General features: G+C 41.7%; 2 protein-coding genes across 5 annotated transcripts in view; one reads left to right on the top strand and one right to left on the bottom strand.

Annotated features, from left to right (window-relative positions):
* Positions 1–22645, bottom strand: part of ARL6IP5 (ADP ribosylation factor like GTPase 6 interacting protein 5) — an 808776-nt gene that overhangs the window by 194679 nt on the left and 591452 nt on the right. The window lies entirely within an intron of this gene.
* The window catches only part of TAFA4 (TAFA chemokine like family member 4), a 206107-nt gene that overhangs the window by 17965 nt on the left and 165497 nt on the right, over positions 1–22645 (top strand). Inside the window, exon 1 of one of the 3 annotated variants that reach the window (XM_050781320.1) lies at positions 22143–22198. The exons of the other annotated variants lie outside the window; for them this stretch is intronic. The gene's annotated coding sequence lies outside the window, so the exon portion shown is untranslated. Of the gene's footprint in view, positions 1–22142; positions 22199–22645 lie in introns of those variants that run through there. 3 annotated transcript variants of the gene reach the window in all.

Raw genomic sequence — 22645 nt, 5'->3', positions numbered from 1 at the left:
TATTTGAGAATAGCCTCTTAGTAAGAAAGAATTAGAACAGGGAGGTGACTTTATGGCACTGCATCAGTGACAATGATGAAACGTATCTACTTGAGCAGCAGGGGTTGACAAACTTTTTCTATAAATGGCTGTGTAGTAAATATTTATATTTTGTGGCCACATGAACTCTGTTATAGCTACTCAACTCTGCCGAAGTGGGAAAAAGCCTGGGACGGTATGTAAATGAATGTTGCATGACCATGTTCTAATAACATTTTATGAGTACTGAAATTTGAATTTTATTTAACTTTCATGTATCAATAAATACGATTCTTTTTTTCCCAACCATTTGGGAAGGTCAAAACGATTCTCAGTTTACAGGGTGTACAAAACCATGCAGTGGGCTGGATCTGGCCCATGGGCAAAGTTTGTTGATCCCTGCTGGAATAAAGGACTGTGTGCCCCCTTCTCCATAGTCTAACGAAGTCCAGACTTCCCTCATTTGCACACCACTTCCATGGCTTTTTTACTGCATTGTTTATTAAATACGTTTATTGAAATAGACATATTTGGTCTCATCTTAATAATGAATTTGATATTCTGGCTTAATTGATGAAATGCATCACTACTACATCGCAATTTAAATAAACTTTAAAACTCTTAGTTACTAACTTTACACATAAGGTCACATCACATATACTGATTTAATACCTTTTGCTAATTAAAAAAATTGAGGCGCAATTTACAATAAAGTGTCCAAATCTTAATTACTAGAGCTTAGTGAATGTTCACATAAGTACGCACCCATGAAACCACAACTCGGATAGGATGCAGAATTTCCAGCACCCAGATTGGGTCCATTGTAACCCTCCTAGTCATACACACCACTACCAGTAGAACTTAGTTTTTTCTCTTTGACAGCTTCTTATAAATGGAAATATACAGTTTTTATTATTCCCTAAGATTTTGCCCAATGCTATGTCTGCTGTTACCTGTAATAGTAGTTCTTCTTCATTGTTGCATAGTATTTCATTGTAAGAATAGGCTACTTTATTCTGGCGTTGAACATCTATTTTTTTCCCCTAGGTTTTGGCTGCTATGAATAAAGCTGCTGTGAACATTCCCATACATGTTTTTGGCAGATGTAAGCACTCGTTTTTGTTGCACATCCTTGTTTTTTTCAGACTGTTGGAGTCGGGACTACTTCTTGCCAGAACTGATAATTAAAAGAAAACACAGCCACCACATATATAGCACTTATTTTATGCCAAGCACTATTTAAAATCCTTTAGCTATATTAACACACTCAATTGGGATGGGTAGGATTCTTGTCCTCATTTTATAGGTGAGGAAACTGAGGCATAGAATGATAAGGCATTTTTGCCAGGGTCACACCTAGTGAGTTCTAGAGCTGGAATTTCTTCCTCTCTCTGTCTCTAATTGAGACTGTCTTTCAGACGTTGATCAGATTAGTAACAAATAATTTCTCCAAATGGTTCTCATTCTGTAGGACTGCATGCTGGAGAGAGGGCAAGCAAGGAACAAACAGCACTGTAAATTGAATACCAGCAGCTCACGACTTGAACTGCAATTGGAACCCAGGTGGTCCGGCTTCAAAGGCTCTGCTTTTAACCATTCTGCTAAATAAAACACATTTTGTCTTTGGCAGCCTTTCCCTGCCCCTTCCATCACATCTTTCCCCTTCTTCTTGGGCACTTTGCTGCCCTAGCTGGTGGTGCCACCTCCTCCATGCCCTCCTTTCTGTTCCCTGATGACCAGCTTTATTTTGCAACTCCGCCCAGCCACCGGGTATACAAGGAGATGGAACTGGGTGGCCTTTAGAAAACTGGCTGTGGAGTCACTCGCCTGGATTTAAATCTTGGCTTGAGTCCTAAGTATCTGTGCAACCCTGGGCAAATAATGTTAGCTCTTTCAGGTATCCTCTGTAAAAGGAAGAAAATAACAAGTGAGGATTAGATGGAAGACACATGTACAGCACACAGCACGGTGTTTTGACACAGCAAGTTTTCATTAGGTAGAAGCGGCCATTGCATTCATTATTTATTTTGGTGGTTATTCATATAAGTAATTAGGGCAGTTTAAATGAATTAGCAGCTTAAAGTCTTTGCATGTTATTCCTCTAGGACAGGCATTTCCTAAATAACCCCAAAGAATTGATCTCTAATAGTATAACCCAGCTGGGGAATATTTTGGGACAGGATTCCTCCCCTTTATCACCTTCGGTAACCCCTATTCCAGCAGCCACCCTCTATTCAGGAACCTGGGTAAACACCTTGAACCTTAGAGTAAAATCTATATCTTACTTTTTATTAACATCCACCTAGAGGAAAATACTAGAAAACTCAGTTTTTTTTCTTTTGACTTTGTTGCTCTCCAGTGGTTTCCTGGAGTCCCAGACAGGGTATTCTTGGGGCTTTGCAATTTTCAAGGTATCACAGAAGTAAAACTGAGTTTCATCTCTTGAGGCTTAAAAGAACAGCCACGAATCTGGGAGCACTTGAACAGGAGCCAGCAGCACCTTGGTCCTCCTGGTTCTCAGCTAAGCCCGTTATTAATTCTCTTTGAATGCAGCGGCACACACAGATGAGTAAGACTTGATTAACGGCATGCCGCTCGCTTGCTCATCTGGTCCCCAACACTTCGAAAACACGGCAGGATTGGAGAGGGAGCCAAGCGAGGGGGGAGGGGGGGCTCATTTTGCAGCAAAAAATAAAAACCCAATACAGTGTTGCTCATCCCATTTCAAATTAATGCTCCTGTTTTGCATTTAATTAGCGGCCAGTAGTGAAGTCAGGCATCTAACATTTTGGTTCTGTCCTTGAGCTGCAGCAGTCTTTTAATCATGGCTATTTCCCCCTTCCCCCCAATCTTTCTTTTGATGTACTATTCTGCAAGCAAATACAAAGACCCAGATTAGATGAGACTGGTAAAAGTGGAAGGGGGATTTTGGTTTTCAGGTCTTCCCTGTGGTTTCATGATTAAAGGGGCCCCGGCAGGTGTAGGAAAGCAAAACTGGCTCATACTCCCCTCTAGGAGTGGGTTCCTCTTTCATGTCCTGGAAGGTGGGATACAGACAATGGGGAAAATAACAGAATGACTCTCCCAATGAGTGGGGGGTGATGTCAGGTGAAAAACAGAACCAAAGTATGGGAAATATTCTGTGAGCTCAGACCCAAAGAACGAAGGAGAAGGATCGGTGATTTACTGGAATGCAGACGATGAAGCATTGATCCAAGGGGGCTTATGAGGGGAGTGGTGCTTCGGAGGTGAGGTGTGGAGAATTGAAATGATTTCCCAGTGCTTGGGCTGATGATCTGGGCACTGGAGCCCTCTGTGTGGGTCGGAAACTTATTACCACTAATAAGAGCTTTGAGCCCAGGCAGCCCCACTGCCTGACGCACACCCAAACATACGCACACCCTCCCTAGGAAGGTTTGTGGCATTTTATTTTTGTTTCACCTTTTCTGACATACGGACTCAAATTAAGCAGTCTTCCCTCCTTATCCCCTCCCTGCTAACTCAAGGTTACAGGTGAACTTGTATTTTTGTGTCTCTCTTCTTGATTCGTTCTCTGATTTAGGTATAAGCCATGCAGTGGCTGGTGGTGTCTAGCCCATAGAAGACTCAAATATTTGTTGAACAAATGATTCGTTTGGGGGATTTGTGTGGCTTTGAGCAAATCATTTAACCTCTCTCACAGCTTCTGTTTCTCTGAGTTGATCATACCCATCACCTGGGGTGTGTGAGGCGTAAATGAGCTAGCATGGGATCTTGTTGAGCAGAGTGCTTAACACATAAGTCTTCGTTAGTGTCCCTTCCATCAAAATACACAGGGAATGTAAATCTTTTGGAAAAGAACATTTGATTCTAATTGGACAGCACCTTTCTGTGGTTGATATTTTGTCTTTGTCTTATGAGAAGATGATAGAAACATAGGGGAAAGCTGTTAAGTCTCCAAATGCAGCCTTTTATAGGAAAAAAATGGATTATGGAGGATTAATCTTTACAGTTCATTTTATCGATTGACTTGGCATAATTGCTCTCCTCCCAAACGTCAGCAGTGTCTTTGCTTTCAGCAGCGAGCTGTTTGAATGTGAACAGTACCCTTAACGTGTTTTGGGGCTACAGTTATTGAAATGTAAATTCAGCAGAAGAGAAAAATCCAAAGTTTGACCCTTTTTTGGAGAATACAAAATTAAAATGAACTAATATTTCACGCAAAATCTATCATATCTTTTTTACATGCTTAGTAGTTTAACAGGAGGTAGGAGTTGATATTTATCAAGCACTTAATTAAGTACCAAGCATTGTGTTAATCTTTTATTGATGTTTTATTAGAACAAACCTATGAGGTTGGTACAATGGAATCTGATTGCACATGAGATCTGGTCCTGAACTATGCAAAAGAAAAATTGTATATAGTCAGAATAATTCCCTGCAAAATCCCATAAAATATTTTTGTGTACAACCCTGTAGAAGAATTCTTAGTCCTAAAGTTTGAGAATTACTGAGCTAGTCCACAGGAAGGAACAAAGGGAATGTCTACGTGCAGAAGTCTGGACATTCAAATTTGTTGAATAAATGAATGTTGAATGAATTCTGCTTCTAACTATCAAAGTTCTATAGAGTGGATGATGGCTTGAGAATTCTTAAGTATATCTCTGGCTTAAAGGGTTGGCTTGCCTCTCTTTTAGTCTTAAGCCTCTTTAACCTAAATCTATCTTACGATATTTGTTGTGAGATTTCAATGCTATTGTGGAGACAGACCTGACTCTGGTTACATCCTAAAGTGAGTTTGCATATTAAGAGTGCCTATCATGATTCCACTGTACTATTAGTGGCCTCATTTTTATAGATGAGAAGCTGGAGTGTGTTAAGTGACTTGCTAAGGTTACTATCACAGACAGATACCAGGGTGGGCCCCTATGATCCCCACATCTTAGTGTTTTCACATTTGTATGATCGCCTCCCCTTGAGATGGGTGGAACCTGACTTGCTTCTAACCAATAGAATACAGCAAAGGTGATAGCTTGTCCCTTCTATGATTATGTTATATAAAACTCTGCCTTGCTAGCTGACTTGCTCTAGAGACTCTGTGATGACTTGAAGAAGGGAATGTGTGTTTTGGGGATGTCCATGTGGTAAAGGACTGCAGGTGACCTTTAGGAACAGTTTAACCTCTGGCTTAGAGCCAGCAAAAATCCCTGAAGCTCTCAGTCCTACAGCCGCAAGGATGAAGGACTGAATACTGCTGACAACCATGTGAGTATGGAAGTCTTCCTCCCCCAAGCCTCCAGGTGAGAACTCAGGCCTTCCCGGTGCCTTGAGTGCAGCTTCTTGAGACCCTGAACAAAGCATCTAGATAAGCCATGCCCAGACTTCCGACCCAAAGAAACTGTGAGATAACAAATGAAGTTACTTGAAGTCACAAAGTGCATATGATCTATTATGCATTAGATAAGAAACACAGTCATGTGAATTCCATGTCAGGATTTGAACCCAGTCCCATCTGATAGTAGAGGCAAAAGGCTTTTAGCAGATCTGGAGAGCACTTAAAGGCCATTTAGTCCAGCTACCTTTTGGTGGAGGCTGGATCTTCCACAGTATCCCTAGCAAGTTGTCAGCCAGCTCCTTGGGGCTCCTCCAGATTAGGGAGAGGGGGAATTCATAGTCTTTTGAGTTGTTTATGTTCCATTTGGACAGTTTCCTATTTCATGGGTTGATTAAACCATTCACTCATTCAGTAGACATATTTACTGAGTGCCTTCTTGGTGCCAGGCACTGTGCTAGGTACTAGGTGGTGAGTATGGTGACAACAGGTCCTGCTCTCATAGAATTGACATTGTTGTCACTGTTAAGCAGTTACTTCTCCAGCGCCATGGATATTATCTTGCTATAATTTCTCTAAGTCCTAATTCTGCCCGATGGGTTGCAAACAATATTTCTAATTCCTTTTCCACAAGACAGAACTTCAGATACTGAATTCTGTTGTCATTTTGTCCCCAAATCCCTTTTTTTTTTTTTTTTTGGGTTTGCTATCCTTTGAGTTACTTCCACCATTTGGCATATGGTGTTGTCTAGAGCTATGCAACCTGACTTGGTAGCCCCAAGTTACAAGCAGATACATAAATTTAAATGAATTAGAATTAAACAAAACTAAAAATTCAGTTCCCCAGCTACACTAGTTACATATCAAGAGCTCAGTAGCTACATGTGGGTAGTGACTACTGCATTGGGGATAGAGTCACTATCATTGTGGTGGGAAGCACTGTCAGATGGGGCTAGTCTGGCTCTTTGACCATCTGGGCCATGGATGCTGAATGAACCCTGGATTGTTGCCATGCTTATTAAATGGAACTAAAAATAGGCTATTGTTGATTCTGGTCTAGCTACTTCAGAGTATAATTGAACTATCCCTTCTCTAGTTTTGAGTAGTATACTTTTGTTAATGAAACATAAGATGAATGTTTTTAACAGCCATATTGTATGACTTACTCATCTTGAATTTACCATCGAGACATTTTATGTGCAGTCCTTTTCCATGCGGAGAGCACTGTTTCTTCTCTCCACTGTTTGTCCACTTAAAAGTTTTAAACTCATGCTTAATGTTTTGCATTTACCTCTGGAGAATTCCGTCTTACTTTCAGTGAATCGGTCACCTTGATGTTTTTTTTGTTTTTTTTTTTTGTTTTTTTTTTCAGTTTTGCTTCTCATTTTTTAGAGTGGCTGTTTCCCTTCTTAGCTTCAGGTCATTCCCAAATTTAGTGGAATGATGGCAATATCGCCGTCCAAGTTATTGATAGGAAAGTGAATAGGACAGGCTCTGGATAGAGCCTAGTGGCTTCCCACTAGAGATAGGGCTGATTTAACAAAGCCCTAGAGCTGTTAAGAGAAAGACTCTTGAGGCAGACCCCCACAGGTTTACATCCCGGCTTCCCTACTTCTCAGCTTTGCAACCTTTCCCAAATTATTAACCTCTCTTTCTCTTAGGGAGTCCCTAAAAGGGACATTTTAAATTGATGTAGATATGGTTAATCGGTACTTTTACAGGGTTATTTAGTCTACCTATTTTCATTACGTCCAGTCTACATTTTAAAATATTTTTGCATTGGAGTTAGTTATATGGAAAAGTTAGTCAAAATGCCTTGCTGAATTCCAGATTTTATAACCATAGTAATCTCTTGATCACCAGCTTCCGTGAGTATGAAAAAAATGGAATGAGCATTGCCTGGTATGAATTATTTTTAGCGAATCCATGCTGATTCCAAGTAATCATTACTGCATTGAGTGTTCGCCCTGTCCCCCTTGTTAATAATGCATTACAGAAGTCTGTCTGGGATTGGCATGATGCTTACTGACATATGATTGGCACAACTTGTATTTTTATTCCTTTTTATTTGCTGGTACATCTCCTATTCTTCTGGATTCTTCAGAGTTTACCACCGATGTTGTGGCTACTTCAGACTTCATGCCACGAGTAGCCTGGGCTTTCATTCATCAGGGCCAGGAGCCTCAGACTTATTTAGAGAGGGCAGGCACTCTGACAATCGTGGCACCTTATTTTGGGTCTCAATTCCCTGAAACAGTGTCTCCTGTCCCCTCTATGGAAAGCATCTCCTCTATCTTGAGGGAACACAGATGCAGACTGGAGGCTGAGTAATTGCACTTGCTGTCACTGTTAGTATCACACCACCCTCTCCAGGCGGCAGACCTATGTCGTCTTGCTGTTCTCCTTGCCCTGAGCGTAACAGAAATAGCCCTTTTGTAGCTCTTTGCACTTTCTGCCAGGCTCAGCTCATTCTAGCCTTTTGCCTTCCTGACACTTGTATCAGCAGCTGAAGAGTTTTCATATGAGGAGCGAGGCGTTCACCAAAGCAGATGACTTTAAAGAGCTGGCTAGAAAGAAAGCTATTCTACTGAGAATGACAGTTGGTGCATATCTTTGCCTCCACCTTCTCTTTGGACAATGAGCATTAATTTCTTTGGCTACTTTGGATATTAGCGGAGCATCAATTTCTCTAAATATTCTCTCCCTTGCTTTTTTGCTTCCCTCCCTCTTGGCCAAAGTCACTTTATTGAAACCTTTTCATGATGGGTGTAATGTACTGTGGAAACTGGTTTTTAGGCAGCAATGAGTTATTTCTCTCCTCCCACACCCGACTTTTTTTTTTTTTTTTTTTGAGACAGGGTCTCACTCTTGTCACCCAGGTTGGAGTGCAGTGGCGCAATCTCAACTCACTGCAGCCTCCACCTCCCAGGCTCAAGTGATCCTCCCACCTCAGCCTCCCAAATAACTGAGACCACAGGTATGCGCCACCATGCCCAGCTAATATTTTGTATTTCTGGGAGAGATGGAGTTTCTCCATGTTGCCCAGGCTCCTCTCAAACTCCTGTGCTCAGGTGATCCACCTGCCTCGGCCTCCCAAAGTGCTGAGATTACAGGAGTGAGCCACCATGCCAGGTGCAGATGACAGTGAGTTTTGTACAAGATAAAGGGTGCTGTCTATATACAGGCAGGTTTTAAAGGCAACACCTTTAAAGCACCAGCGTCATGGAAAGTCCACTCTCTGGTTGACACTGATTTAACAAAGCCCTAGAGCTGTTGTTAAGAGAAGGACTCTGGAGCCAGACCCTCACAGGTTTAAATCCCAGCTTCCCTACGTAGCAGCTTTGCAACCTTTCCCAAATTATTAACCTCTCTGTCTCTTAGGTAGTCCCTGTCTCAGAAGGCTGTTGCAAGATTCAAATGAACTAATGTAAACAAGTTTTCAGCATAGTATTTGGTACATCGTTAGTGCTAAATAAAAGCTGTCTCATAGCAGCTCTTATTATTTGCATACTGAGTCCCTCAAGGTTAAAAGACCCCAAATAATTGAAATTAAGGAGCAGTCAGCTGGCAAGATCTTCAATTCTAATGCCCAGGGAGGGACATGTGAAATCAATACCTGATTTTCTGTTATGTCAATCAATGTATCATCGCCCAGGACGTGAACAAGGGACAGAGAGGCAGTGCCAGCTTTGCCATTTTGAGGAAGGACACTTGTTCCTTTGAAGAATGTCTACTCCACATCCTACTTCCACATCTGACCTGCTGTGTACATACAACATTATTTTGCTTCATGTCTATCCATTCCCACTTGCTCCTCCTCTTCCTCAGATGTGAATTTACTTTATTGTTTATTTTTGCTTTTTCCTTTCCCAAATGCCCTGGGACTCAGGCAGTTTGGGATTTTCACTTTGGTTTAGGCCCAGTTAACACAGTGAAACTTCAAGTTCAGTGATCCATGGATGGCAATTTAGCAAGAAACAAAGAAAGCAACAAAAGCTTTGGCTTGCTTGGAAGCCTGCTCCAGGAGAGGACCTAGTTTCTTGTACAGATCTCATCACCATCTGAAAACAAATTTCCATGGTAGGTTTACCTCCTGACCAATGAGAACTCCTGGTTATAACAGATGTTCCCTTCTCCCCACTTTGTGGGAGATTGCACTGACTAGTGATCCGTACACCTCAGGGCATTTGAACATGCTGTTCCCACTGCTTAAATGCTTTTCTTCCACGTGTCTCTGGTCTGTCTCCTCCTCGTCATTCAGGCTCCAGCTGAAAATGACAATCCCTGACCCCTTGCTAAATTATCTTCTCTGACTGCTTCCCTTTCCTCATCACTCTTTCTTTGATCTACCTTTAAAATCAATATCTTGACATATTACTTTTTTATGAATATAAGGAGTATGAAAGCAGAGACTGGCTGGGTGCAGTGGCTCACACCTGTAATCCAAATACTTTGGGAGGCCGAGGCGGGCGGATCATGATGTCAGGAGATAGAGACCATCCTGGCCAGCATGGTGAAATCCCGTCTCTACTAAAATACAAAAAAGTAGCCAGGCATACTGGCACGCGCCTGTAGTCCCAGCTACTCGGGAGGCTGAGGTAGGAGAATTGCTTTATCCCAGGAGGCGGGAGGTGGAGGTTGCAGTGAGCCAAGATTGCACCACTGCACTCCAGCCTGGGTGACAGATCAAGACTCTGTCTCAATAAATAAATACATAAAGCAGAGACCTTGCCTGGCTTGGTCATTGTGGTGTCCCAGTGTCTGCAGGCAGTGTGTAGCACATAGTTGGGGCTCAAAAATATTTGGAGAGGGGATGGATTTTAAAATTTAATGCAGGGGGAGCTGCTATTGAGGAAAAAAGCTTACGTTCCGTATTTGGTTATGGGTAGCAGCCACCTGTGTTACCATGTGTCACATCTCTTTAGCCTCCACTGATTTTGGCCACAGCTGCAAGGCCAGTTCCCATCCCTAGCATTCGCCAATTCTCTTGCCAGCTTCCTCACTGGGCATTCCTCAGTGCATGGAAGTTAATGCCTCTGAGTCAGCGGAAGTGAGGAGTTGATAAATAAATGGCCTCACCTCCTGTCTTTCGGTGGATGATTCCAGAAGCATCTCTATGCTTCTTGGGAGCCCCTGGTGGCATCCAGCTTCCGTTGCTCACATCAGTAACCTTGATCATGCATTCTTGTGTTAAGTCCTTGTCCAAGGCTCTGCTTTGGGGAAAACCTACCCTAAGACCCCATTTGTATTGGTAATTTTACTTCATTGTTGCCTGTCCTTTGTCATAGCCTGCATAGACACTTGCAATATAAATTGGGAAACTTTTATCAACCTCTTTACTATTATTTGCATGCTTACGTATTTTATCTTTCACAGTGACAAAGATCTCTTTGTCTTTGGACTTCTGACACCCGTCTTCCTAAATGTCTTAGAAACGTCATCTCCTTTTTCTCACAGCTGTTTACTGAGCAGCTCTCTGGCCTATGGCTCTCCTGGTTTCCTTCTTAAAGATGCAATCATGGAATTAAACTTGCTGTTGCCTTCCCAGGGCATGCGTATTTATAGCACAGGCTTTTAGATTGTGGGCTCACTTTCAGAGGTGCTTGCTTTGAAATAGGCTTTCTGAAGGACCTCTGTGGGGATAATGAGGCCATTTCTACACTAGCAAGTTGGAATACATTATAGGATAGTGGTTGCAAGAGGCACTTGAAACGGTGGAGCTTTCTATACATGGCAAATTGTTTTTTTTTTTTTTTTTTTTTTTTTAACCTTCTAAAAACCATTCTGCAACAGTTTTCTGGTGCTTTTGTGACTGGTGTATGCCTTATACAGAAGGCATTGCATCATCTGTCAGTTTTCTTTCCAACTTCTGGAAGAATTGATGGGTTATAGGTTAGGCTCACATGGGATGGGAAGGAGGAAAGAGGGAGGAGGCAGCTGCGATGTTGCACATCAAAGGTATGGTTTTGTCACCTCCAAGGATAGAGATTCCTGAACCTTTTCTGTGCCATCGGTCCCTTTGGAAGTTTGGTGAAGCCAGTGGATCCTGTCTCATAACAATGTTTTTAAAACACATAAAACAGGGTGATGAAATAATCTGTACACCAAACTTCTGTGCCACACAATCTACCTATCTAACAAACCTGTACATATACCTCTGAACCTAAAATGAAAGTTAAAAAACCCCACATTAAACAAAATTCATTGGATTTCAAAGGAAACCATTATATGGAAATGTAGTGATCAAAACATTAAAACATTTTATGATATAGAATATATGTGCTTCTGTATTCATTTAACAACATGATCTTCAAGCAAGCCCATTAACTACATATGATTATGAGGCTGTTGATGGACACGCATTTTGAGTTCTTGCTGATAAACTTTAATGAGATTTGAAAATACCTATGATTTCTATTTGTGGCCAAGTCATAGGAACTGCTAAATACCCATGTGGCTTGTTGCTGACATAATTGAAGGAACAGATGAATTTCAAACAGAGGCTCATAAATATTAAGATGTCATTTTTTTTCTCATCCCAGTTTATGGACCCCTGATTCTGTGCAAGGACCCCAGGTTCAGAATCCCATTCTCAAAGTTGGCAGTTGCTTTATAACTTGTGCTGAAGCTCCTGTTTTCTAGGTAGGTGGGTGACCCTTTGCTCCAGCATCTGACTACCAAGAGATGCTAGGAAGACATTGGTTGAGTAAAAGCATTGGCTAGTACTGTGCCTGCCATTGTTACAGGACAGATAAATGTTAACAAGAAGAGGGAGGGTGCTGGGACGCTCTCCAGAGTCTTGTCCCTGAATTTTTTTTTTTTTTTCGGTTCCTTTCATCTATTATAGAAATGGCCATTGATTGGGAGAACCAATGATGTCTGAAATTACTTATTAGATTGAAAATACTTTGGAAAGTGATTTTACTAACTTGGTTTGTCAGGTTTTCTCAAGCAGGATCTGTTTGCTGATTGCTACTTTGCATAATGTTATAGGGTGAACAGGTCTGCTTCTTGTTTGGATGTCAAGTGTTTTCATGTCCGGTAAGGTTCTGGTTGTTTCTCATACCCGTATACAAAAATATATACATATAAGGGAAACACGTTAAAAGAGAAAGACCAAAAGACAAGGTTGTAACTAGAGTATGCATACAAAATGGGAATGAGGCTGGACACAGTGGCTCACATCTGTAATCCTAGCACTTTGGGAGCCTGTGGTATGTGGATTGCTTGAGCCCAGGAATTCGAGAGTAGCCTGGGAAACATGGTGAAACCCTGCCTTACAAAAAATACAAAAATCTTTAGGCATAGTAGCATGTGCCTGTAGTCCCAGCTATTCTGGAAGCTGAGATGGAGGATCACTTGGTCCTGGGAGTTCAAGGCTGCAGTGAGCCATGATCATGCCACTGCACTCCAGCCTGGACAACAGAATTAAGATCCTGTCTCAAAAAAAAAAAAAAAAAAAAAAAAAAGTGAATAAGTATTAGCTGAAAGGAAATGGTGGTATGGGTAAAAGAGAGGGAGGAGTGAATGCATTGATTGTGGAATACCCACTTTGAGATCTTAGAAGGACAGAGTTGCCAGATGGTTAAGAGGGCAGACTTTGGAACCTGGGTTCAGATTCAAGCTTTGCCACGTGGTAGCTGACCTTGGACACATCACATCACCTCTCTGCCTCCAAATATCCTTCTTTGTAAAGTGAGGATACTGATAGCAGCTGCCTCAAAGTACATTAGAGGGGATTAAATGAGTTAATGCATTGAAAGTTCTTATAGCAGAGTTCTTATATAGGCTCTAGAAATGATGTTAGCTGCTGCTGTTATTAATGATAACAACTATTGTTAGTATAAGTGCAATGTACAGAGCCCTTCACTGTACCATGCCTCATTTGAACATTGGAGTGACCCAGGTAGTTATTTCCAAATCCATTTTCAGATAAGAGCTTGAGGTTCAGAGAAGTCTAATGATTTGCCCACTGAAAGGATGTAAAGAGGAGAAGAACCCAAGCCTTGGGGTGGCAAGATCTGCCCTCATTCCAGTGTGTTCCACTGTGTTTGGTATCAGCCAAATTCAGCTTTTGCAGTTTGTTTCAGATTTTACAAATAGAGAGGGCTTATCCTTCAAGGATCTAGTGCTATTCAATGTAACTTTCTGCAATAGTAGAAATAGATGTTCTAGAACTGTACTGTCCAATATGACAATATTACCCTATGGAGCTATGGAGCACTTGAGATAAGGTTCCTGGAACTGATGAACTTGATTTTAAATTTTACTTAGTTAAATTTAAATTTAAATAGTCACATATGGTTAGTAGCTACTAATTGGGTAGCACAGACAGAGTTTCCCTTGTCTCAGAAGGCTTGGGTGTAAAGCCCCGCTCTACAACTAATTAGCTCTGTAACTTTGGGAAGGTAATTTCTGGGGGCTCATTTCTTCCTATCTATGAAATGGGATAATTCTATTTAGATCAACACAGAACTCCAGCGAGGCCAAGCAAAGATGAGAATATTTTTTTTTTTGAGTGAAATAGCTATAAGAGTTCTTGAGGAATTCAAGGGAAGGCACAAAGGCAGGCCAAGGAAAGTCTTGGAATTAAAAATAGAATGACCTTCAGGGACCTGGATCATCCTCTTCTAGTCTCATTTCTGCTTTGTGTGCATCTGTGTCACTCCTGTCTCTGTGAAGTCCGGCTTTCTTTGTACCCCCTGCATGGATGAGGGAAAGCTGGCCACCCCATACCTCCTAAATGTATATATTCCTCCCTTGACAGCTAATTCTAGAATGATTAGCTGTTTCTCAATCTCAGTTCTAAGTTGCAGGAAGAGGAAACTTCCCTTGGCTTGGCTTGAATTAGCCTTGGGTGGCTGAACTACATAACAAACCATGCTGCCCTGCCTTTCTTAGAAGGTTTGATAGGGGCTGGGGATGTTCCTTAGTGAAAGCAGTAGTTGTGAATTAGGTCAATGTCTAGGAAAGCATCTTTGGTTAAAAATTTCACTGCAAAGTGGAAACTGTGATTGAAAAACCCAATTTATTAGGTAAAGGAAATGGGATAGCCTGATTAGGTTTTCAAATTCATTCATTGATTCAACAAGTATTTGTTGAGTGCCTTGTACTTGCTCTGTTAAAGGGCTACAGATGAGAAGCAATGCTAAGAGAAGAGGCCTGATCTTTGCCCTCATAGAGCTCCAGTCTGTAGGGAGTTCTCATGTGAGTATAAAAATGCAGTTCTAGAGAGTACCAAGAAGAAAAGATTAAAATTTGGGATTTTAGCTAATGAGTAGAATGCTTCTCTGAGGTGGTAATATTTGCCCTGAGATATGAAGGATGAGTGGGAGTTAACTTAGTGGAGGAGAGAACAATGTGTTTGACTCTGAACAGAAGGACTGCCATGTGCAAAGACGCTGTGGCAGGAAGGCTGGGAAAAGCTGGATAATATTGGAATTATATGGCTTCTGTTCCTTCTGGCCCCAGTTACCAAAGGTACTTTGGAATTAATGGTTTCCAGGCACCTCTATTATTATTATTATTATTATTATTATTAAGAGAGAGTCTCACTCCGTCACCCAGGCTGAAGTGCAGTGGCGCAATCTTGGCTTACTGCAAACTCTGCCTTCCAGGTTCAAGTGATTCTCATGTCTCAGCCTCCCCAGAACCTGGGATTACAGGTGTATACCACCACACCCAGCTAATTTTGTGTGTGTGTGTGTGTTTTGTAGAGACGGGGTTTTGCCATGTTGCCCAGGTTGGTCTTGAACTCCTGAGCTCAGGCAATCCACCCACCTCGGCCTCTAAAAGTGCTGGGATTACAGGTGTGAGCTACCATGCCCGGCCTATTATTTTAATTAAAGCTTAAATGTCTTTTAGGTGGTGAAAATAAATTTGCATTCCAGATATTAATTTTTATATTACACTGCATATTATGGTGGTCTTAGTTTTTATATGCATTTCTTCTTTTGGGGATGAATAGTACATTTAATATCTTGAAGGCATAAACTAGGAAGAGAGGTCATTCTCCCTAATGTCTTGTGTTTTTCTGCTTTAGAAGTCTCCTAAAGTGTGTGGTGCATCTCCTGTGTGTTGGAGTTATGAGATCGCGACCCAATATTTCCTTATAGAGGCATACTTGCTGCCAGGATGTTTCCCTGATGCCCGAACAAAGCCTTGATGAGTGAATTTGTGTTTGAAACTGTGGACTCGACATAGACGTTTCTTAGGCCTCAGGTTCTAGTTGTAATGCATTATAAATGTGAGCTGCTGCTTTTTTAGATCCTGAATAAGAGGAATGGCTTCCTAGGCCTTTATCTGAGTCAATGATGTCAAACCATGGAAGGAGTTTAAGAAGCCTTCTGTGAATGCCAAAAACTTTTTTTTGAAATGAAGAAAAAAAAAAAAAAAATCCAGGGTATATTTTTGTCTGTGGAAAACCACTGTTGGTTATACCAGTGTGCCTGAATTTTATGCTTAATTTTCATATTATATTTTATTTAGCTGGCTATTCTAAAATAATATTTCTACATGGAATATTAAAAATTATTAATCAGGCAGTTCTTTTTTCTACTAAGGCTTTAAGATTTGGTGTGTATTTTACACTTAGCCTCTCAGTTTGGATGCTAAATTTTCATTGGAAATATTTTAAAGGTGTTTCATTTATTTCCTAAAGTTTACACATGGAAAAGTAGATATGTGGCTGAAATTTATGTGATATATTTCTTACACAACTATGGCTAGTGTTGGGAAGACTCCGTCTTTAGCAACTGCATCCTCGACCCGAGAAATATTCTGAGTTGGGCTTTCTGTAGTGTCCAGACTTCAGTCTTCAGAAGGTCTTGGCTGACCACTTACTACCTACTTCAATTCCTCCTCTTGTTTTCTCAAGCTTTTTGCTGGTCGACACTACCTTTTCTTCCCAGGTAGTGGAATCTCCCAGTCCAGTTTGGAATCCTGACTTTACCACCTATATTGTATACTTGGGTAAGTAAGTGGACTTACTTATTTTCTCCCCTGTTAAACAGAGATGTAAACAAAACAAAACGGACTTCCTTAGAGGGTTATTCTAAGGATTCAACAAGATGAGATATAAAGTGCTTGATTGGTCCAGTATTTGACCCAGAGTACATATCTGCTAAATTATTTTTTATTTTTTTGAGATGGAGTCTCATTCTGTCACCCAGGTTTGAGTGCAGTGGCGCGATCTCGGCTTGCTGCAACCTCCGCCTCCCAGGTTCAAGCCATTCTCCTGCCTCGGCTTCCCTAGTAGCTGGGACTATAGGCGCATACCACTATGCCTGGCTCATTTTGTATTTTTAGTAGAGATGGGTTTTCACTATGTTGGCCAGGCTGGTCTCCTGACCTCAGGTGATCCGCCCACCTTGGCCTCCCAAAGTGCTGGGATTATAGGCACGAGCCACAGGGCCTGGCCCACATATGCTAAATCATTATCATAACAGATTCTTTGATTCTCTTCCCTTGACTTAAACACGAGGGCAAAACAGTCAGATATGCCTTTCAATATTTTCTAGGGTCTGTGAACACTTTTCCGGATTCTTGGATCACACATAACATGTAGATTTTAATTTCAGATGAAGCGACTGGTTCTGAATCACTGCTGGTCGAGACTGACCTTTGCTCAAGCTGTAAAATGTGTTTCCTTGGGGTCCCTTCCCATCTCACCCCCTTTTCACCTTGTCCTTCTCCAGCTTTCCTGACTGCACTCACTTCCCTGTGCCACATGTCCTGGACCTTGTTCCTCCCATTCCTATTTACCTTAAACCAAACCTGACCAGTCCTTTGTCCCATTCCCTCACAACCTTGCTATCCACCAGGAAATCGGTCAATGAATCCTGGTGTGATCGTGTGATCTGTTGCCTGGGACTTCCTTTGATGTACAATCTGGGTAACAGTTTTCATTTGGAAAGAATGCTTTCACCTGAGGTAACCATGTCAAGGGGGAAATTTTGAGTTTTGTTCTGGCAAGTAGGATGGGTAGAGAAAAGGAGAGTCAATGAAGAGACTCTTAGGACAATCTGAACTTTGGACCTGTTATAGTATATGATGTCTTGTTGATATATTCATTTTTGTATGTCTTCATCAAAACAGATTTGAGAGCGCCTTTAAGAATAACATTGAAATGAGAGATAAAGGGAAAAATAAGTTTTTGTTTTGTGAGACGGAGTTTTGCTCTTGTTGCCCAGAATGGAGTGCAATGGCATGATCTCAGCTCACTGCAACCTCTGCCTCCTGGGTTCAAGCAATTCTTCTGCCTCAGCCTCCCAGGTAGCTGGGATTACAGGCATGTACCACCATGCCTGGCCGATTTTTGTATTTTTAGTAGAGACAGGGTGTCACCATGTTGGTCAGGCTGGTCTCGAACTCCTGACCTCAGGTGATCTGCCCTCCTCGGCTTCCCAAAGTGCTGGGATTACAGGCATGAGCCACCGAGCCTGGCCAAAAATAAGGATATGCATAATTAAGCATAAGATTAGCATATAAAAGGCATGGTGAAAGGTCCTGTTCACTTACGAAGATGAACTATAAATTTGGCTCTCAGCTTCCTAGTAGCCAAAGTGAAGAGTAAAAAACTAGATTAGGCCAGGTGTGGTGGCTCATGCCTGTAATCCCAGCACTTGGGGAGGCCAAGGCGGGAGGATCACTTGAGGTCATGAGTTTGAGACCAGCCTGGCTAACATGACAAAACCCCGTCTCTACTAAAGTACAAAAATTAGCCAGGCATGGTGGCGTGTGCCTTTAGTCCCAGCTACCTGGGAGGCTGAGGCAGGAGAATCACTTAAAACTGGGAGGCGGAGGTTGCAGTGAGCTGAGATCATGCCACTGCACTCCAGCCTGGGTGACAGACTGAGACTTTGTCTTAATCAAAACAAATCAAAACAAAAACAACAGATTGTATGAAATACAGTGTCCATAAGATAAAAACTAGTATTATTGAAACTTGGACCTTACAGGTAGTTCGGTAGTTTGCTCCCATGTGGAGTGTCTGAGATACCCAGCGGGGATGTGAGAGGACCCCATTTAGAGGCCTGGGCTTCACTGGTACCCTACTCTCCAGATAGCTGGCCAAATTCATTCCCTTGTACTTCTCGTCAAAACCTTAGTCTGCGAACAAGCAGTCAATAGGTGTTTGCCACTTTTTCTTCTCTTCAGGCCATCTGTGTCAGTATTTGTTGTATTTACCCACGAGACAGACACCAGCTCTAGAGAGAGGTAAAAAACCAATGGCATATGGCAAGACTGATAATAACGTTTTGCTCACTGACTCACTTAAGCACTCATTCATTCACAGATTTATCGAGAACCTGTTGTGTGCTTGGTGCTATGTTTGGCCTTGGATGATCAGTTTTTCTTGGGCTCTGTTGTCACCATCCTGCTCCAAGCCATCACCATCTCTTGCTTGGATGGCTACAGTAGACTCCTTGTTTCTGATCCTGTCCCCACATCAGGACATTCTCTACCCAGCAGCTGGACGGCTCTTGTGAAAACCTAAACCATCTCCTGTTTCTCTCCTGCTTAAAACTCTCATACCACATTTGGAATAAAATTCTAATGGTACACTGTAGCCTACAAGCTTCTCTGCCTGATCTGTCCCCAGATACCTCTCTGTCACCTGCTACCTGACATTACCTCCTACCTCTCTTTGCCTTGCTTACTCCCCTCTGGCCGCCCTAGCTACCTCTCCGCTCCTGAACACACCAAGCTTATTTTAGCTTCAGGTCCTTTGTGCTGTCTCTTTACCTGGAATATGCTTCCCTTGGAAGGTCACATTATGTAATTCACCATGATGTCACAGTCACCTTCTCAGTGAGGCCAGGCCATCCCTGAACACCCAGTCCAAGTAGCTAACCTCTTTTCCTCCGAGCTCAGCTAGTCTCCATCACATTGTTCACTTTTGTTTTCTCTATAATGCTTCTCTCAGCCCACAGTTACCTTATTTATGCTTGTTTACCTGTTTGTCCCCCCACATTATAATGCAAGCTCCAGGACACTGGGGACCTTGTCTACCCTCAGTGTCCGGTACCCAGCACAGGCTCTGGCACAGAGAGTTGATAAAAAAAAAAAAAAAAATTCTTGTTGAATGAATCATGCAGAGGTGACCCATTGAATGCAGAAATAGAGCATGGAGGCTGTGCTGGCTCTTCTAACTTCCCTGTGAATAGCTAATTCCCCTCCCCACTGTAGCTCCTCTCCTCTTTTCTCTACATGAGTAGAGCCTTTAGTGGCTCTTCCCCTCCCCCCACCTAATCTAATCAAAACAAAACAAAACAAGCCCACACACATATATAGACCTTTTACATCAAAAAGAACAACAAACAAAACCAAAAACAGTTGGGCACGGTGGCTCACACTTGTAATCCCATGAGCATTTTGGGAGGCCAAGGTGGGTGGATCACTTGAGGTCAGGAGTTTGCAACCAGCCTGGCCAACATGGTGAAACCTCATCTCTACTAAAAATACAAAAATTAAGGCTGGGCGTGGTGGCTCACACCTGTAATCCCAGCACTTTTGGAGGCCGAGGCAGGCAGATCACCTGAGGTCAGGAGTTTGAGACCAGCCTGGCCAACATGGTGAAACCCTGTCTCTACTAAAAATACAAAAATTAGCTGGGCGTGGTGGGGTGTGCCTGTAATCCCAGTTACTTGGGAGGCTAAGGCAGGAGAATTGCTTGAACCTGGGAGGCGGAGGTTGCAGTGAGCCGAGATTGTGCCACTGCACTCTAGCCTGGGCGATAGGGTGAGACTCCATCTCAAAGACAAAAACAAAACAAAAACCCCACAAAAATTAGCCCAGCATGGTGGTGTGCACCTGTAATCCCAGCTACTTGGGAGGATGAGGCAGGAGAATTGCTTGAACCTGGGAGGTGGATGTTGCAGTGAGCAGAGACCATACCATTGCACTCTAGCCTGGGCAAACAAGAGTGAAACTCTGTCTCAAAAAAACAAACAAAAAACCAAAAAAACCCAAAAACACCCTCAAACTTCTCTTTACTCCTTTCCATCTTTTCTTTTACTGTTCTGTGCTGTTGCCTTTTCCAGGAAGGTTTCCTGGATTACAGCAGTCCCCAGTGATCTTACCCTTTTCCACATGGTTCAAGTCTTTGTTTTCATTATGCTAAAACACACTGCAAAATATTGAATGGCCTAGTCTGTTGGCTGCTCCTTGTGTGTTTTGTCCTTTCCAGTTAGCTTTGTCTTGAATTGACAAGAATCAGTCTTCTTAATTTCCCCCAGCATGTCCCAGTATAATGCCAGTGCTGAGTCTGCTTTCAGTACACACAGGCTGGGTGTTTGAACATCTTAAAATAGCTTAGGACCTTTGATAGTTCGTAGCATAGACTTGTGTTATAGAAGTAACAGGGCCAGGCGTGGTGGCTCACGCCAGTATTTTGGGAGGCCGAGGCAGGAGGATCGCTTGAGCCCAGGAGTTTGAGACCAGCCTGGGCGACATGGCAAAACCCCGTCTCTACTAAAAATACAAAAAATGAACCAGGCATGGGGATGTGCGCCTATCATCCCAGCTACCCGGGAAGCTGAGGTGGGATGATCACATGAGTCCTGGAGATGAGGGACGCAGTGACCTCTGATTGTACCACTGTACTCCAGCCTGGGTGACAGAGTGAGACTCTTTCTCAAAAAAAAAAAAAAAAAAAAGTAACAGGAAGAACCAACAAATACTGAATCCCACTAAGCCTGCATTTATTAGGTGCAGTATTCCGTAGAAGTAATTACCATTTCATTTAGAAGCTGTTAGTATATTTTGATTTAACTTTTTCTTTTGGTAATACTATTTAGTGTGATAGTGTTATTTAAATTATATCTAATGTTTAAGGATAGTTTGCATTCTATTTATAAATATGGCTTTATTAAAAATTTAAAGGTGTAATTATAATAAAAACATTCATATTGTAAACCAGTTAACATGTTAACATGGTCAAAATATTTCCTTGTTTTGCCCACAGGAGGGCACCATTGTCAAACAAAAGATGATTTTAAGGTTGAAATGTAATACAGGTTTAGATTAAGCTTTTAAGAAGCCTTTATCCCACTAATAGATTAGAATGGCCAATATTGTCTGTGATGGGCTTTGTCTTGCCATGTAATCCACTCATGGCTGAATTTACTGTGTATATAGATTCGTGAGCTGTTTTTTAACAGTAGCTAAATCACACTGTACTTTTCCTAAAATGGTCTGCGAGTTATTGTTACAGCTGGAAGATACCTTGGAGGTCATCCAGTTAAACTATATTTGTTTACAGATGAGGAATTTGGGAAGCATAGAGGTTAAATGTCCATTCATTTGGGAGTGAAACGGGGGGCTTACATTTATTCATTTGTTAACAAACATATTTAATTTCCACGGTATGCAAGGTATTATACTAGCAGTTGGGGTAGAGGAGAAATAAGACATTATCCTCCCCTCAAGAACTTTATGTTCTGGTTATAAGTAAACAGACTCCCACCTGCCCACAGTAATGATGATAGTATTAGAAGACCCATTAGTTAATGTTTACAAATTTTTTTTATGTAGAAGTTAGATCCTATCATGTAAAAACTTTTCAGATAAAATTCAACTACTTGGCAACTTGTAGATAGTCTCCAAAATTTGTGTTGGCTATTGATTATGTTAAATAAAATCCTTAGACATTCTGTTTTGAATATTTGAAAAATGAGAAATGAGAGGAAAATTTCCAATTAAAAACTGGTTTAATTAAAAGAAATAAACCCTCTGCAGTAAGGATAATTGGGCCTTGAGAGATTTATGGCTAAACTGTCATTACCGTTTACATTTGTTCAGCCCCAGACCTGGGCAATTTCATTTGGACAACGAGCTGTGGAGCCATGCTGGGTAGTGCTGATTTTGGTGAGCGCATTTTATTTTATGTAACTTGCCAGCTAAGTTTTCAGTTTTATGTATACCGGATCTCAATTATCCAGTATTACTTAGCAGTGATTGCTTTTGTACTTTTTACTTCACGATCACTTGAAGACTAGAGTTTTTCTTCATTAACGAAATGCTTGGTTTGACCGTATATCCATTAGGAAGGAATGTATCAGTGCACTCACCTGACGATGCTGTGATTTTAAGGAATTTCTCAGTTCTTAAAATGACAGAGTGTAAACCTTAGATAAACATAACATGTCTATTTATTTAAATCATCTGTGACTAGAAGAGCCCTTTTTAAAAATGGGAGAAGAATCTTATTTCTGTGTACATATTTATGGGCACATGTTCAGTTTTGTTACATGTGTAGATTGTGTAGTGGTCAAGGCAGGGCTTTGAGAGTATCCGTCACCTGATGAATGTACA

This window comes from Macaca thibetana, chromosome 2 (genome assembly GCF_024542745.1).
Source record: "Macaca thibetana thibetana isolate TM-01 chromosome 2, ASM2454274v1, whole genome shotgun sequence".
NCBI lineage: Eukaryota > Metazoa > Chordata > Mammalia > Primates > Cercopithecidae > Macaca > Macaca thibetana.
This window is presented reverse-complemented; position numbering and strand designations above follow the sequence as displayed.